The sequence below is a fragment of the Vanellus vanellus genome, assembly GCF_965231255.1.
Source record: "Vanellus vanellus genome assembly, chromosome: 16".
Taxonomy (NCBI): domain Eukaryota; kingdom Metazoa; phylum Chordata; class Aves; order Charadriiformes; family Charadriidae; genus Vanellus; species Vanellus vanellus.
This window is the reverse complement of record NC_138921.1, coordinates 17439645-17445211: the sequence shown is the minus strand read 5'-3', so window position 1 is coordinate 17445211 and position 5567 is coordinate 17439645.

Sequence of the window (5567 nt, the reverse complement as noted above, 5' to 3'; positions counted from 1 at the left end):
GGGAGACTCCGGGGCAGCTCTGGCGAGTTGGGGAGGTGTGCGGCGTATGCGCTTGAGCGGGGTGTCCGCCTTCTTCCCCTCTTCCCTTCCGTCAGCTCTCGGCCAACTCCTCGGGGAGGAGGCTCGGCAGCTTGCCGCAGCGTGCGGTTTGAAGCTTACCGTCCCGCCACTACTGGGCGGCCAGCGGGAAGGAGACACCCCCACACCCGCCAAAGGGGCTCGCTCGGCTCCCCATTGGTGCTGGCCCTCACCCGCCGCCGGGGATGGCGCCGGGTAACGGCCCGTGCAGGGCCGGCGCTGCAGTACCGCGCATTGGCCACGTGGGGGCAGCAGCAGCCAGAACGAGGCGGGACGGGGAGGCGGGGCCCAAAAGGGCAAGAGGCGGGGCCGAGACGGGCCGCTTTTGAAAGCGTTTTTACGTCTATAGATATTGGGTGGGGTGTCAAGTTTTTAAATGCTTTCTCTATATAGGCTTGCTTTGCAGTTCAAAAACCTTATAGAGCATAGATAATAGATACTTACGTGTCTATTTACACAATGATGTATATATTTAGGGTAAATACAAAACTCAGAAATACCAGAAAACCTTGATGAGCTGAAGGGGAGAGACAGAGCAATTAAAGAATAGGGATGGGGAGTCACACAGAGAACGATAAAGGCAAAAATGGGCTATTGGAAAGATCTTTTTATATTCTAAAATCCTTTATATAATAGAGCAGATTTTTTTAGAGTAGTTTTTTATTTTGAACTCCTTCTATATACATAAATGAATAGTCCTTTATCAACATATATTCAAATGAGAGATTTTTCTCTATTCCAATGCCTCACACCCATATTTACAGGTTTTAATGTTTTTTAATCCCCCCACAAATTTTCAGCCATTTTTGGGCTGTGACCCACCTCTTTTGGGGCAACTCCCATGCGATCCCCCCATCCCCCACTCACCTGCTCCTCCACTGCATCATTGCGCCCCCCACTGACCTTGGGCTGCCCCAAATGACACCACCACCACCACCACCACAGACATCCCTCTCCCACTTTTTATTCACCGCCCCAAAAGCCACAAAATGACCAGGCCCAAGGCTGGCCCCTTCCCCTTAGGGCACTCAACCGCCGGCAGGCAAACCTGGGCGGGGGATCTATCGAGCATTGCAAGGCGTGTACGAGACACCTGAAAAACAAAAATCCCCAATTATACTTCAGCATATTACAGAGTAGCACAGAAGAAAGTAGAGGTGTTCTATCAGACTAAGGCATAGGACAGTAGGTCAGATGCAGGAGGATTCGAGGGAATCGAATATGAATATGTTTGAAGTCTTGCTTAGGGTTAAACATCGGTCTGTACATTGGCATACAATTCCAGTCCCCACAATGAGCACCACGGCTACTCCAACCCCAGGGATGAGCACCATGATTAATGAACCAGAGAACCAACCCATGCTGGTATCAGTCACCCTGACACAGAAGAAGAAATACACAAAGAAAATAGATCACAAGGGTAAAGAAGAACCAGGATCATCACGGGAACAGAGGAAGAACCAGAAGTAATCACCCAATCCTTATCCCTAGGTGAGCTGCAAGATATACAAAAAGATTTCACCCGTCATCCAGGCGAGCACATTGTTACCTGGCTACTCTGATGCTGGGGTAATGGGGCCAGCAGCTTGGAATTAGAGGGTAGTGAAGCCAAGCAGATGGGATCCCTGTCTAGGGAAGGGGGTATTAACAAGGTAATTGGAAAAAGGACACAAACCCTCAGCCTCTGGAGGTGACTTCTGTTAGCCATGAAGGAAAGGTATCCTTTCAAGGAAGATATAATATATGTCACCTATGCAAGTGGGCCGTCATGGAGAGAGGTAGCCAGTACCTGAGGGAATTAGCTTTGCAGGAGCTGATTTATTATGACCTGGACAACCCGGAGTTGACCACAGATCCAGATGCAGTCCAATGTACCTGACCCATATGGTGGAAGTCTCTACAGCGCACACCATCATCGTATGCCAGCTCATTGGCAGTAATGGGCTGGAAAGATGAAGAGGCACCAAAGGTGGATGTAGTGGCTGGCTAACTCCAGCAACATGAAGGAAGTCTTTTTATTTCCCTACGGGTCTGCATCTTGGTTGTGGAAAGACTGTCCAAGAAATCCAAAAACCTGTTCAAAACATTGTCAAAGCTGTTGGAGTTTTAGCAACTTGAAGAGGATATGTCCTACTCCCCACCTGTATCGACCAGTATCTCAGCTATTAGGAGTAAGTGTTTTTCTGCTCAAGACAGTATATAGAGGGTATACACCACGAGACACCCTGTGGTTCACCTGCTTGACCACAGAGAGGACACGAGGAAGTGGGCTGGAAAACCTACCTTGACCCTAGAGGCATCAGTACGTGAGTTGCAAGGGAAAACAATCACAAATGGGGGCTCTTCCTGGAAAATTGCTGCTCTGTTTTCCAGTGACAAAGCAGAAGGGTTTGTGATCCTCTGGAAGGAACTTCCAATTGGTATTTACAAGCAGTGAATAACAAGGATGGGATTCAAACCCATGTGTGCCACACAAACCTATTCATTGATAGCAGATACTACAATCAGAACTAGAGGGGCCCTGCCTCCATGCAGGTGGAGGAGAGGAACAACTGGGTTTACTAGACTGCATGAATTCGATGGCCTGGCACATCAGATCCACAAGAGCATAAGGCTCTGGTAGACACCAGTGCAGAGTGTACCCTAATGCCATCAAGCTGCAGAGAGGCAGAACCCATCTGTATTTATGGAGGGACAGGGGGATCCCAATGGCTAACTACTGGAAGCTGAAGTGAGCCTAACTGGGAACAAGTGGCAAAAGCATTTCACTGTGGCTGGCCCAGAGGCTCCAATCATCCTTGGCATAGACTACCTCAGGAGATGGTACTTCAAGGACCCAAAAAGGGTACCAGTGAGCCTTTGGTATAGCTGCCTTGGAGATGGAGGAAAAGAAACATCTGTCTACCTTGCCTGGTCTCTTGGAGGACCCTTCTATTGTCGGACTGCTGAGGGTCGAAGAACAACAGGTGCCAATTGCTACCATAACAGTGCATTGGTGGCAATATTTCACCAATCAAGACTTTCTGATTCCCATCCATAAGCTGATTCGTCAACTGGAGAGCCAAGGAGTGATCAGCGAGACTCACTCACCCTTTAACTGTCCCATACGGCCAGTGCAAAAGCCCAATGGATAGTGGAGGCTAACAGTACACTATTGTGGCCTGAATGACGTTATGCCACTGCTGAATGCTGCTGTGACAGACATGCTAGAACTTCAATATGAATTGGAGTCCAAGGCAGCCAAGTGGTATGCCACAATTGATATCGCTGATGTGTTTCTCCTCAATCCCTTTGGCAGCAGAGTGCAGACCAGAGTTTGCTTTCACTTGGAGGGGTGTCTAGTACACCTGGAATCGACTGCCCCAGGGGTGGAAACACAGCCCTATGATTTACCACAGACTGATCCAGACTGCACTGGAACAGGGTGAAGCTCTGGAACACCTGCAGTACATTGACACCATCATCATATGAGGCTACACAGCAGAAGAAGTTTTTGAGAAAGGGAAGAAAATAGTCCAAATTCTTCTGAGAGTCAGTTTTGCCATAAACTGAAGTAAGGTCAAGGGATCTGCTTGGGAGATCCAGTTTTTAGGAATAAAATGGCAAGACGGACATCATCAGATTCCAATGGATGTGATCAACAAAATAGCAGGTTATGTCTCCACCGACTAGCAAAAAGGAAGCACAAGCTTTCTTGGGCATTGTGGGTTTTTGGAGAATGCTTATTCCAATTTACAGTCTGGTTGTAAGCCCTCTCTACCAAGTGACCCGGAAGAAGAATGATTTCAAATGAGGTCCTGAGCAACAACAAGCTTTTGAACAAATTAAACAAGAGATAGCCCTGGGGCTGGTCTGGGCAGGACAAGATGTTCAAAACATGCTGTATGGCACAGCCGAGGAGAATGACCCTACCTGGAGCCTCTGGCAGAAAGCACTGGAGGCCCAGTGCCAGAAGACTGCTGCTGCCTGCATGCTGTGCCGATCTGGCCAACCAGCAGCCTGGTGCCAGGAGCCAGGAGCCTACAGCCACATGTGGGCATGCCACAGGACAGGGAGGCATTGACACCTATCGTTGTTGCATGCCAATGCATTTTGTTCCCCCTTGTGCCACCACAGAGCTGAGCTGCCAGTTCCTTAACATTTCCAGGGCTTCCCAGTACAGCCCTCATCTGATCCCGATGCAGCTGCTCCCACAGCCACCTCAGCTGCCCCTTTGGCTCTGTTTCTCATGGGCTGCCCAGTGCACCCCCACTGTCTCTCTCAGGTTGCCCAGGACAATCCCAGGCACACAGACCCTTGTCTTACGCAGGACACACAGCTCCAAGCACAGACCCGCCTCTTTCACACTCCCCACAAACTCCTCTACCCCCTTCCCCTTACTTCCAGCTCACCTCTTCCATGCAACCCCACAGTCCCAATAGGTAGAACTTGGCAGAAGCTCCGTTGTCTCTCCTGCCCATGCCTTTTACCCAACACTGAAGTGGAGTAATGCCCTATAGCTGCAGCCCCTTAGAGAAGGGGGCCGTTAGTACTAAGCACCTGTGCTTGTTGGCTACCCCCCCGCCCCTGCATCAGCTGCATCACCCACAGCTGCAGCCTTAGATAATACTACTGATAGGGTTATCTAGGCCTTAATAGCCTTGCTTCCCAAAACTCCCCTGTCAGTGTTACGGACTCTACTCTGTCCTTGATTCTTCTACCCAGCTATAATCAAGTGCAAGGAGGTTCTTATCTTATGCACTATCTGATATTTTACATACCAGATCAGTGGAGTATGCCTTGCATTCTTTCAGTATCCCCTAAAAACCCTCCATCATAAAGTTCCTATTCTGCTATTAGAACAGATAGTTACGCTGTAGCTGTCACCGCATCAGCTCTGCCCTAATTCCGTGCCAGAATATCCTTGTACCTCCGTCAGAAGGCTTCTGCAGTCCATTTCATTGTTCTAACATCATACCACAATTTTCAATTATACCTTCCTCAGAATCTCTTTTTACCTCTCTCATTTAAAACCCTCATGCTGGAACACACTGTGCAGTAAGGATGCTTTCTCAGTGTCTCCTTATCTCCTGAACAAAACTGTACTGTCAGCATCTATTCTTTATCGTTTTTCTTACTGATAACTGGGTTTAGTTCCTCCAATAAAATTAAAACATACACCTTGTGCCAATGACCCTGTGATCTTGAACTTTGGAGCAGAAATGCTTGTAAAAACAACACACATCTTCCTTTTCAGAAAAAAGTAACTATTAAAATAACGCGTAGGAGTTCTACTGACTACTTCCCCCACTCCCTCGGTCTTTTCCTGAATTGGAGATGACCTCTGAAAAATAGCATTTGTTTCTATTTGTTTTGCTCCAGTAATTTACAACAAACCTTTGAACAGTGAGAATCTTGTTGATTTCTGGACACGTGTTTCTATAAAAGGCTCTCCCCAAACAGGCACAAAGGCTATCACAATCAGCCATCCTGAACCGTCTGGAAAAAAT